We start from the raw sequence: 13,537 nt of genomic DNA, 5'->3' as shown, positions 1-13,537 counted from the left end.
AAAGGGCTTTTGGGTCACCATCTGTCAAGCTGCTCCTGGCCCAGAGGAAGGGGCTTCTGGGCCACCATCCCTACCACCACTCCCGGCCCCTGTCCCACCTCTCCCAGCTCAGAGGTGAGCCATGTGGATGACAACATCACCCCCTCTGCTCCCCCAGTTGAAATGAGAAAAATTGCTTCAAAATGGTAAGGGACCAAGAGAAATTAATCCAGCAGCTGCTAGACAATGCTAAAACATAAGACTGATTGGAGTCAATGAAAAAACAGGAGAGAGTGCAGATGACATAAAAAAACTGTTCACAGAAATAATGGCAGAAAACTTCCCAAGCAGGGGAAAAGAACTTGACATACAGATAAGTGAGGCATATAGGACTCCAACTAGCCTTGATCAAAAAAAAAAATCTACCATAGGCATATAATTGTTAAGATTCCAGAAACCCAATAGAAGAGCAAAGTTCTACATACAGTTAGAGAAAAGAAACAAATCACATGCAAAGCAAAACCCATCAGAATCACAGCAGACTTCTCAGTGCAAACCCTCAAGGCAAGAAGAGCTTAGAGGGACGTATTCCAAGCACTATAGGAAAACAGCCTCCAACCCAGATTGATGTACCCTGCAAAACTATCTTTCAAAACTGATGGAGAAATAAGATACTTTCAAGACAAAGAGCACCTTAGGAACTTCATGTATACGAAACTAGCACTCTGAAAATTTTTAGATAATATCCTAGGAACAGACAATGAGGATCACAACCCCAGGAAGCACAGCAGAATGAAGCCATTGGGAGTGACAATAAATTAAATGTACAGGGGAAGAACCCAACAAAAAGAAAAAGTCAAGACAATGATAACTCAATATGTATCAGTTATAACCATCAGGGTTAATGGTCTCAATCCACCTATCAAAAGAAATAGACCGGCAGAATGGATCAAGATGCAAAATCCAACAATATGCTGTATGCAAGAAACACACTTAATTCAAAATGAAACTCATAGACTGAAAGTTAAAGGGTAGAAAACAATACTCCATGCAATGGGAACACCTCCCCCCCGCCACAAAAAAACCCCGTAGGAATAGCTATCCTCTTTGCAGATCAAGTAGATTTCAAATGAACACTTATTAAGAGAGACAAAGAAGGACACTACATCCTTGTAAAGGGAAAAATCCAACAAGAAGAGATTACAATCATAAATATCCATGCACCAAACTGTAGTGTGCCCAATTATATAAAACAAATACTAACAGACATGAAAAGTCATATATGCACAAATACAATTATAGTGGGGGACCTCAATACCCCACTGTCACAAATAGATAGATCAACTAGACAAAAAATAAGTAAAGAAATACTAGACCTCAATTGAACTCTTGAACAAATGAACATAACAGATGTTTATAGAGTGTTGCACCCCACAAAATCAGAATACACATTCTTTTCAGCTGCACATGGGTCGGTCTCCAAAATAGACCACATACTCGCTCATTGAACATGTTTAGGCAAATGCAAAGGAATTGAAGTTATCCCCTGTATATTATCAGACCAGAGTCCGATGAAATTGGAGATCCATAGCAAAAGAAACTGCAAGCATTTCATAAATACATGGAAACTGCACAAAACACTTTTGAAAGAATAACCAATGGGTCACAGAGGAAATTGAAGACAAAATCAGACAGTTCCTTCAATTAAATGACAATGACAATACAACATATCAGAATCTATGGGACACAATGAAAGCAGTCTTACGAGGGAAATTCATAGCAGTGAATACACATATTAGGAAAACAGAGCAAGCCCAATTAAACAACCAGATGCTAAACCTCAAGCTTCTAGAAAAAGAAGAGCAGGACAAACTCAAAGCTCATACAAGGGAGGAAATTATAAAGATCAGAGCAGAAATCAATTCAATGGAAACTAAGAGAATGATACAAAAAATTAGTGAAGCCAAGAGTTAGTTCTTCAAAGAAATAAACAAAATTGACAAACCCTTAGCCAACCATATCAGAAAAAGGAAAGAAAAGGCCCAACTCCATGCACCTAGCAATGAAAAGGGTGAAATTGCAACAGACCCAGCAGAAATCCAGAGGATCATCAATACCTATTTCCAGAACTTATAAACCAATAACATGGAAAACACAGAAGAAATGGACAGATTCCTAGATACATATGAATTACCAAAGTTGAATGAAGAAGACAGAAAAATTCTACACAACCCAATATCAACCAATGAAATTGAAAATGTAATTAAAAACTTACCAACTAAGAAAAGCCCAGGTCCTGATGGCTTCACTGCTGAATTCTACAAGACATTTAGAGAGGAACTGCTGCCACTACTGTTGAAACTCTTCAATGAAATTGAAAGGGAAGCAATACTCCCAAATTCATTCCTGGAAGCAAGCATCACCTTGATCCCCAAAGCAGGAAAAGACCCAGCTGAAAAAGAGAACTATAGGCCAATCTCACTAATGAATATAGATGCAAAAATCTTTAATAAGATACTGGCAAATAGAATGCAGAAGATCATCAAGAAGATCATACACCCTGATCAAGTGGGATTCATCCCAGGGATGCAGGGATGGTTCAACATATGCAAATCAATCAATGTAATACATTATATCAATAGAGTCAAGGACAAAAACCATATGATTATCTCCATAGGTGCAGAAAAAGCCTTTGACAAAATCCAACATGCATTTATGATAAAAGCCCTATAAAAAATTGGAATAGATGGTCTCTACCTCAAACTGATAAAAGCCATCTATGAAAAACCAACAGCCAGTATCATACTAAATGGTCAAAAACTGAAATCCTTCACACTAAAATCAGAAACAAGACAAGGATGTCCACCATCACCACTCTTGTTCAATATAGTTTTGGAAACATTAGCCACAGCAATTAGACAGGAGAAAGAAATAAAAGTAATAAAGATAGGAAATGAAAAAGTCAAATTGTCATTATTAGCAGATGATATGATACTCTATATAGAAGACCCCAAGAACTCACCAAAAGTCTTCTAGACTTAATAACCAAATTCAGTAAAGTAGCTGGATACAAGGTCAACACACAAAAATCAATAACTTTCCTCTACATGAACAACAGATTCACTGAGAGAGAAATAGGGCAAATAATTCCTTTCACAATAGCATCCAAGAAACTGTAATACCTAGGAATCAACCTAAGAAAAGAAATCAAAGACCTCTTCTCTGAAAACTATGGCACTCTGAAAAGAGAGATTGAAGATGATATCAGAAAATGGACAGACATCCTCTGCTCCTCGGTAGGAAGGATTAATATAGTGAAAATGGCCATACTTCCACAACTGCTATATAGATTCAATGCCATCCCAATTGAAATTCCTGCAGCATACTTCACGGACCTTGATAAAACAAATCAAAAATTCATTTGGAACAAAAAGAGACCCAGAATAGCAAAAGCAATTCTAGGTAACAAAGACATGGCATGGGGTATCAAAATCCCCAACTTGAAACTATACTACAAAGCTACTGTGATAAAAACAGCATGGTACTGGCAAAGAAACACACCTGAAGACCAGTGAAACAGATTAGTAGATGCCAAAACAACTCCAGACACACTCAGCCACCTCGTCTTCAAGAAAGGAGCCAAACACCCTCACTGGAGGAAAGATAGACTCTTTAATAAATGGTGCTGGAAAAATTGGGTTTTAACTTGTCAAAGATTAAAACTAGACTTATATCTCTCGCCATCCACTAAACTGAAATTGAAATGGATTAAAGATCTAAATATTAAAATAGAAACTCTGAACCAGTTGGAACAGAGGTTAGGTAGAACCCTTGAAGATATTGGTGTAGGAAAAGATTTTATGAACAAAACCTAAATTGCCTGTGAACTAGCACAAACAATCAACAAGTGGGATCTCTTCTTATTAAAAGGCTTCTGCACAGCAAGAGAAACCACCAGCAGTGTGAAGAGACAACCCACAATGTGGGAAAAAATCTTCACCTGCTCTTCCTCAGACAAAGGTCTACTATCTCGAATCTATAAAGAATTTAAAAAGATCAGACCTCCCAAATTTAAAGACCCAATTCAAAAATGGACATCTGAAATGAACAGACATTTCTCACACAAAGAAGTAGAAATAGCAAATAAATATATGAAAAATGTTCTACCTCACTGGTCATTCGAGAGATGCAAATGAAAACAATGCTGAGATTCCACTTCACTCCAGAAAGAATGGCTGCTATCATGAAATCAACCAATAACAAATGCTGGCTGGGCTGTGGGGAAAGAGGAACCCTGCTCCACTGCTGGTGGGAGTGTAGACTGGTGCAAGCACTGTGGAAATCAGTGTGGAGATACCTCAAAGAACTAGGACTGGAAGTCCCATTTGACCCAGCTATTCCCCTGTTGGGTATCTTCCCCAAAGAATCATACCACCATGATATATGTGCATCCATATTCAAAACAGCACAATTTGTAATAATTAAAACTTGGAAGCAGCCCAATTGCCCATCAAATGGAGACTGGATAAAGAAAATGTGAGTTTTTAAAAAAATAAAATGGTATACTACTCAGCCATAAAGAATGAGAAATTAGAGACATTTATAGCTAAATGGATGCACATTGAGGCAATACTCTTAAGTGAAATAAATAAGACACACGTGTAAATACTGAATAGTTTCTCTAGTATGAGAAACTGAAAGTATAAATAAGGACTAAAAGGTATAATAGATAATGTGAAATAGGACAAAAGGGGCAAATGGGAAGGGGAAGTGGGAGGGGTAGGGGAAAGGAAAGAAGGGAATGGAATTAATATGAGAAAATGGAAAAATGGAAACAAAATCTTTGAAAATAGGGAGGAATGGAGGGGTTGAAGGGAGGGCTGGGGAAGGGGGAAAAATAAGAACCAAGAAAGTTTATATAAAGGTGCAAATTTCCAATGATGGATGTCATTATATTGTATATCTAAAATGTACCAATTATTAAAATGAATAATTGATAATGCCAAATAGGAAGAAAAGGTCCAAAGGAATAGGGGAAGTGGGAAGGGCAGGGGAAAGGAAAGAAGGGAAAGGAAAACTTATGAGAAATGGAAAAAATGGAAACAACATCTTTGTAAATAGGGAAGGGTGGAGGGGTGAAGGCAGTGCAGGGAAAGGGGAAAAAATAAGAATCAAGATGCATCATGTAAAGGTACAAGTTCCCATTGAGAAACGTAAATATATTGTACACCTAAAATGTACCAATAAAAGAATTTTTAAAAATACATACAAAGCCACTATTTAAAAAAATTATGCTAAAATATAAGTGACTGATAAATTGAATGTGCCAAGTGATACAGTCTAATACATATGTTGCTAAACCAAATTAAATTCTAATTGGATAAAGCTTTAGCATCTCTTCTCCTAGCAATTACCTATTTCCTTTGTTGGATGATCAACCCTTCCCTGCCTTGAAAACTATTTCCATAAGGCATAAATGCATAAATTAATATTGTTTCATAGAAGACTGCCACATGTCTCCTATACTTCTCTATCCTAATACTCTTACAGTAATTTCATATCTCACTGGATTTGGCAAAAACAGCCTTTATTGGACCCAGAAGTAAGTCTTTGAAAGAACATTACAGATGTTCAAAATCAGAAGATTATAGTTCCATGACTATAAGATCACTTATATACTGTAAATTATCACATAGTCATATAACCTTCATGGGCCTTTAAGTGGTTTTCTCAGCATGGGTAGATTTGCACTATGAATATTTGTTGAATGAATCCATGAATACCAAATAAACAGATTTTAGTTGATTTATGCCAACTACTGTATTACCAAGGAATCAAATAAAACAATTTGACTTTTGCACAATGGTTTGGCCTGGCTAAAATCAATGATAATATAGCAATAAGCGATTATACCAAAATGACAAAACATGATATCTGGGAGATGGGAATCATTGTATAATATCGTTCTATTTTAATAGTCAAATGTAGAAGTTAAGTTTTCAATCTATATTGTACTGATTCCTTAAATTAGATCTCAAGACTGACGTAGAACTATCAGTTAGATGGATAAGTTTCATGTACAGGTTTGAATCTATTGAAAATCAACTTTTAAAAAATATTCAGTTTTTTCAATTCTTTGCATACGTCTGATCTTTGGGAAAAATTATCTACTGCAAAAAGTTTGATGTTATATATGAATTCTGTGTTCATAGATTGACTGCTACCAACTCACCAGGAGGCTCTAGGGAAAGCTAGGTGGCACTGAATTTGATCGTAAAAGACAGATCATATTTTTAAACGAATTCTTCCAACAAGTTAGCTATATAGCAGAGGTTTGCCACTTTTTCTTTCAAACTGTTCAGGCTGTCAGCATTCCTGGAGAGGGGTGGGGGGCGGTGAGGGAGGATTCAAACTCCTAGAGTGGATTCACTTAAGTGGATTGGGCCCTAATGGAGACCTGTGAGAAGACACACTCCTTCTGGCATTACTTGTACTGCTCTCTCATATTCTAAGCCTCCCAAGAAAACCTTGCATTAATATAGTACTTCACAGTCTTAAGGTATAGCCCAAAGTGGTTCCATTTAATCATACTGCTAGCCTGTTGGCTCTGTAAAGTAGCCAGGAGAAGCATTGCTACAGCCCCATAAATGGGGCATGGGACAAGGAAGAAGTATAAGATCTAACCTAGCTACTAAGCTGGGGCTTGAACCTAGGCCTGGCATCCTTCCTACAACATCACAGGAGCTTTGCAGTCTCTAAAGCTATAGGGAGCCACTACCTGAGGAAGTAGCTGCTGTTGATGGCCATTCTGGAGAGCCTTGGAAATGGATCCAAGGTACTGTATCATGCTAGGGTGAGGTGCTTAGTCTCCATCAGATGTGGACAAAATCATTGCTAAAAGGAAATAAAATTCCCTTTGGCTTGCTCCTGCCTTTTTTATGGCTTCCCCTTTGTTAGTTAGGAGCTAATTATATAGCATGCTGAATGTCTCTGCTCCCAGGCCTGTGCTGCCTGATCTCTGACCATTTGCCTGCCTGTTATTTCTATCAGCAGACAGAGATCAGTAAGAGAAATCATCAGACTAATCAGCCTCCTCTCCCACTTGTTAGCATCAGTAGCAAAATCTTTGATGAGGACAGAATGTTTCATACTTGGCTCTCAAGCATTTGGACATGTGGGGATTATTTATGGATTTCATTATTCACCTCATTTCCATCTACTATTAGAATGAATTGCCAAGGTTTGCCTACATCCCTAACTGGATTTCAAATTTGCAGAGGATTCTTATGCCCTGAAAAGCTGAGCATCATACCTATCCATGACAAATTTTGAGTTTCAGAATACAAACTATAAAGAAATTCTTGTGTAAGATTAGATGGTGTCATGAGTGAGAAAGTCTTATACAGTAGGAACATCTCACTTTGAACAATAAAACTCTTTCTGAAAAGTTCTTACAAATAAGATTTATGAACATTTAGTTGTGTTTTGAATCAATCAGAGGAGTGTCAACTCCTCTTAGCCCACTGTGCTATGAGTATTTTGCAGGTGAAAAGTGTTTATGTGAGGAAATATACCCCCATTTATCTTTTCTATAAATCTGAATTTTAATATACCATGTTGTCTTAAAACACATAGATAGGTAGATAGATAGATATCTGCCAAGATTATTTTCACTGAATATCTGGTAGATTAAGGGACTCATTCTCCCATGTTATAAACTGCCTAGCTGTTTCCTCTTCCAAAGCTGAGAAGTTCTTATCATAAATTGGATATAAGGCTTTCTAGGAGCCACTCTCCATATTCAGGAGAAAATCAAATAGACCAGTTCATACAGCAAGATTTAGAAATGTCTGTTTTATGTAATATTAATCTGTTCATTATTGTATTTATGTTTATTTGAGTAAGAAAGGCCTATGTGTTTTAAAATCTGATATCTTTGTAAATACTCTAATCACTTGCCTATATGATTTTCATTTAGACCCCAAGAGTCAAAATGAACTCATTCATACATGTTATACTCTCTTCTGTTTGGGCCTTGTCTTCCCTATTCCTCGAAAAAAGCTAATGTTTTTAGCTGCCATTTTCCAGAAGATTGCTCTACCTTTGCTGTCATTTGTGCAGACAGCGTCAGAATTCCAGCACAAACATATAGTGCCAAGAAAAATAAGCCATCTTTAAAAAAAAAGTGTTTTAAGCATAGTAAATCTTCTTTTGCCTACTGTTGAAGTTTCTCTTGGCCCACTGCCCAATATCCATTAGGTATATCCAAATATTCCAGCCCCAGACACAAAGCAGAGCGGTTACTTTTTAGATTGGTTTGTACTATTTACTGTCAGAGATGATGGCCACAAGGACAATGGCATTGAGCCTTGTTGTCAACTCCCTTGGTTCACAATTCTTCACTGGCTGTAGTACTGATTCCTATCTTTTTGTCTGAGATAAAAAGTCATGTTTTACTTAATGACTGCTTCCCTCATACATGCCTAATCATCCTTAGAAGCAGACCCAGAATCTATTTGCAGTGTCCCTCAACCTTAAAAATACTAGCATGTGCTTGTGCTGGCTAGGCACTTATACAAGGCAGGAGAAACCACAAGAAGTGAAGAGCCATGGAATTCATTTCTATTGGTGGACACCATATTCTAGCATTATTTCTAGTCCTGATGCACAAGGGCAGTCTGCTAATATGCACACAAAGCCTCAAGAAGCTTCCTGTTCTACTTCGGGCATCTCCTGAGGCTATCTTTTTAAAGAATTTACTTTGATAATCAGTTTTTAAGAATCAATATTTCTTTTCCTATTTCCCTCTGCTTGGATATAAAGTGATTTGAACAAAGAGCTCTTATGCTTTTGGACTGATCAGAATTTTTGTTGGAGAATATACCCAACAGTCCTCCCTTCATGTATAAACTCTGTTTTTCTCCTTCCACTAGGACATCGTAATGGTTGTCAGCACTGGGATTCTGGGGAGAGTAAATTCACGTATGCCCCATCTGCTTGGAGGTCTCTCTGGGAGGGCAGTGTGTGCGAAGATCTTTGTTGAACCATATTTTCTGCAACAGCCAAATATCCCATCACACTTATTTCTCTCATGAGGCTATTCCTGGAAGATAATGGCATTTTACAGTTGAGTGTGACCTATTCCTAGGGATATTTGGATCAATCTAATTTAGGCAAATCATGATGAAACACATAAGTTATCCTCCTGTTGTGAAATGAAGGCTGTTTTTGAAGTTTTTGTATCTCTAATTCTCCCAATCAGTGGGACAGAATTAACACATGAAAATATTCACATTGGAGGACCAGATAAGACAAATTGCTCATAACCACCCAGCTTTGAAAGATTGAGATTTAACAAGACAAGCAATCAGAGGCTGAATTGAATGGCTAAGGGGTCTGTGTCCCTTTCTAGAATAATGAGAGATTATGAATGAAGCACAAGGCAGAAAAATTGTTGTTTGGTATATAAATGCAAGTAATAAAATCTGCCAAAACATAAGGCAAAGCTTCCTCTCTCTTAAAAAAGTGCAAGGTTTACACAAATACATTTTGTGAATATATGTACAGTAAAATCTTTGCAAAAATTATGACATGTAATTAATTTGGAAAAGAGGTACTATAGGGATATTTTAAAGTTTTATTCCCTTCTTTATAACATAATTCAAAGATGTCTTCAGTTTTTTTCTTTCCTTTATAAACTCAAACTCCCACCTGAAAAGCAGTTTGTTTTTCACTATGAATAAAATAATTATACTTGGTTCAGGTGTAGGGTTGGGTTACTTTGGACAGTGTAAGAAGATTCTGCCCCTTAGTCCTTATCTATTTACTCCCTGAAGGATTTCTGTATTCCCTCAGAAACACCAGGCAGTAGCAGCAGCAATAATCTTATTTACAAAGGGGTCAGGAGGGCAGGGGTTTAGAGGCCCCAAGGGCTGGTGTTCAATAAGGTCCCTGTCATCCTGAGATCAGAGGGTTCGCCCCAGCCCAGGTGAATAATGACCAAGAACACTTTGTGACTGATGACTGCTCTGTTTGGGGAGCTAATTGATGTCCCTCTGTTCCAAGTGAGTAATGCCCTTTCTTGCCATGTTGGTAAGTCATCAAGAGGGAAAATGTGTGACCAGCTCATGAGGAAAAAATACGGAGCTTCCACCCCAACCTCTGAGTGTTTTACTGCACAAAGCAGAAAATGATACCTTTGCATATGTATATAATGCTTTGTAAGAACATCTTTGAATTAGCTGGACTGGGAAAAAGGTTGCATAAACTTTGACCTTTTTGGCTAACATTATGAATCTGCTTAGACTTCTGTAAATTACAGTGTAAGTACACGAAGAGCAATAAATGTCCTTATCATCTATGACCCTTGATGGTCTGGCATGTGGTCTGCATCTTTGTTCTTCAGTTACCATGTCCTAGTCACATGAGACTATGTGACATTCACCAGACATGTCATACTCTCATACATCTCTCACCTGTTGCCCCAACCCAACCATAATTTCTCTTCCTATCACTTCTTTTATGCTCATTTTTCCCTTCCCTCTTTTTCAATATAGTTCCTACTTTGTCCTTAATACTCTGTTCAGGTACCACCTTTTCTTTGTACATTAAATGTTATTGCCTTTTTTGGTTTCCCATAGCACTCTCTGTTTCAGCATTGTATTGCAATGAGATAATCTTTTTAAAGTGTTGACATTCTTTTATTAGATCTTACATAATTTGATGATTTGCCATGGTACTCAATAAATGTTGCTTGAATTAAACAGGATAAATGCACAGTACAGTTCACTAAATGGAAATTAGCTTATGGAGCTCAATTCAGGAATCCTATAGTTTAGAGGAAATCCAATTTATAATACTTACTAGTTATGTGACCTTGGACAGGTCACTGTCAAATGGGGGTAATTGTATTTCACAGGGTGGTTGAAAAAATTAAATGAGATGATCTATTTCATAATAAATGAGGTAAGTGCTAACTACTGTTATCAGTGCTAAGTACAAGGTAAGTTCTCAATTTCTAAATTATTCTTTAACATTTTAACAAGTTATATTTCATTGACTAGTTGAATATTATTTCCTAGATATATTATGTTATGTACAGGTTAAAAAATAAAAGGCAAGCTTTTTTTTTTAAATTAAGCAGATCAAAATGAAAACCTTCCTGTAAGAAGTGATCAAAAGTCTAGAAAAACAGCTACTATAGGTAGGATCAGGGATGTATTTTTAGTGCCCAGCTCTGGATATAAAATAAATCAAACTTCCCCTCAGCCACTCTTTCAGCTACCCAATGTGAGTGATGACTCATACTGAGCAAGTAATACAGAATATAAATTTAGTTTATTCTGACACTCAGAATGGATTTGATAAAGTTTTTTAATTGCTGCTGTTTGGAAAATGAAGGAAAGAAAATGCTAGTACCTGGCTAGAAACATCTGCCTCATCACACCTCCTTTACAACATGGTATGACAGAAAGACTCAGAGTTTAAAGCCCAAAGACATGGGTCTCAGTTCAAGAGACACAATTGACTAACAACTATCCATGGGAACTTAAATAGGATAACTTGACCTCTTTGAGCTACATGGATAGAATGTACATAAAATATTGAAACAGTGAAATTATTTTTACTAGGCATCTGGCATGTAAAGGAAGTATTTCCATCCTTAAATTTGCCAGCAGTTGGGAAATTTTCAATAAATTGTGGAATATATGGCTTCAACTGAAAAATAATCAATGGAAGCACTGTTAATAAAAATAATGTGGGCTTTGGAATCAGAAAGGCCTACATTACAACTTTTGCTCTGTTAAGTTTTTTTCACCTATAATATAAAATTAATTATATATACCTCATAGGTTGTTTTCCATGTGTAAAGTGCTGGCACAATGTCTGCCATGCTGTAGGCATACAAAAATATAGCTACTTTATTCCCTATCATAAGCTACAGAACTGATATTGACATTAAATAAATAAGATAAAATGAAGAATTCAAACATGGATTCATTCTAGTTCTTCAGATTGATGTAGCCTTTCACTGTTTTCAGTGCTCTTCAAAACACTTTATATCATCTGATGCTACTGATATTTTCAGAGATGGCATTTTTACAGATGATAAAACTGTATTTAGGGGTTCTGACTTTTCCAAGCCAAAACAGTTAGAAAGTGAATTATCCAGAATGACATCCTAGGTCTGATAATTCCTCCTTCAGTGTTCTTTCCAGCACAATAGCTGCCTCTATTAGTCAGAGCTGGGTATCTTTGGGTATTTTTCATGCTTCTGATGTTAGCCAAAAAGATTATCTTCTGGGTAAGGATCTTGTGAATATTTTCAGGTGGATTGGGGTTACCTAAACATGTTGTTATTGTTGTTATTATTATTATTGTTATTATTATCACCAGAAGTGCTTTATTAGTCATCTATTTATTAGTGTTAAGAGAAAAATTACTTGTTTCCTCTAACAAATAGTTGAGCACTCATGTTTAAGGGAATGAGGTGCTGCTGCTAATATTTGGAATCCTAGTGTTTCATTTTTCTCCTGATCTAAAACCACAACTGTAATACTTTGTCTTCTCATTTGCCAATTTCTTCCTATCAGTCCTTTGGGAGCAATGTATCTTGTAGTCTCACATACTCATTACTTAACATTACAGTGTGATAGTTTAGTCTTGAATATTCCCCAAAGGCCTGTGTGTTAAAGGTGTGGTCCCAGCCTGTGGCACTGATGGGAGGTGGTGGAACCTTTAGGAGGTGGAGTCTGGTGGAAGAAAGGCCAGTGGAGGCATGCTCCTGAAAGGGATACTGCAACACAACTGCTGCTGTGAAGAACTGTGCTACCATAAGCCCAAATCAATAAGGCCAAGCATCCATGGATGAAACCTCTGAAATGGTAAGCTGAAAATAAGGCTTTTCTCCTTTTAGGTGAATATCTCAGGTCTTGGTGGTAGAAAGCTGACATACCCAGAAACTGCTAATGTGGTTATAATAGAAGCCCAATGACCTGTATGTCTAAAATGTTCTGAGGCCCACCCATTCCAGGTTTCATCACCTCCTAGGCTAACCAGACACTGCAAATATCCCTCAGTGTTCCAGGGACAGGGAGGAACAACAACGATGTCCATTGTTCACTTTCTATATCCCAATACGGAGCTAAGAATTTCAAATGTATCACCTCCAATCCAGGAAAAACTCATCATAGAACATTCCAAAGAGTGAAATTTTCCCAGCTGGAATCACTCGTGGAGGACACAGTGGAATTTCTGTATGTCTCAATTAATGTTTTGTTTCTGTATTACTGTAAATTTATTTTTCAATATAAAAGGCAACACATCGACTGGAGGATCAATTTGTGAGTTTTCAACAATATAAAAATGTTGAAATATGTATCTTCCCTTGGGAAGCCTTAGCATAAAATTTAAGAACTAAGAATGCATGTTGTTTACTTTTTATTAGAAGTATCCAGCTTATGTAGCTAGCTACAGTATTTAAAAGAGGGAGAATAGGAAATCTTGATTAGTTATTAAAAAACAGATAATTCACCAATTCATTATTTGAAAAGTTTAA

The sequence above is a fragment of the Heterocephalus glaber genome, unplaced genomic scaffold, assembly GCF_053883595.1.
Source record: "Heterocephalus glaber isolate CG9 unplaced genomic scaffold, H.glaber_assembly_v1.0 deba00001523, whole genome shotgun sequence".
Lineage (NCBI taxonomy): Eukaryota > Metazoa > Chordata > Mammalia > Rodentia > Bathyergidae > Heterocephalus > Heterocephalus glaber.
This window is presented reverse-complemented; position numbering follows the sequence as displayed.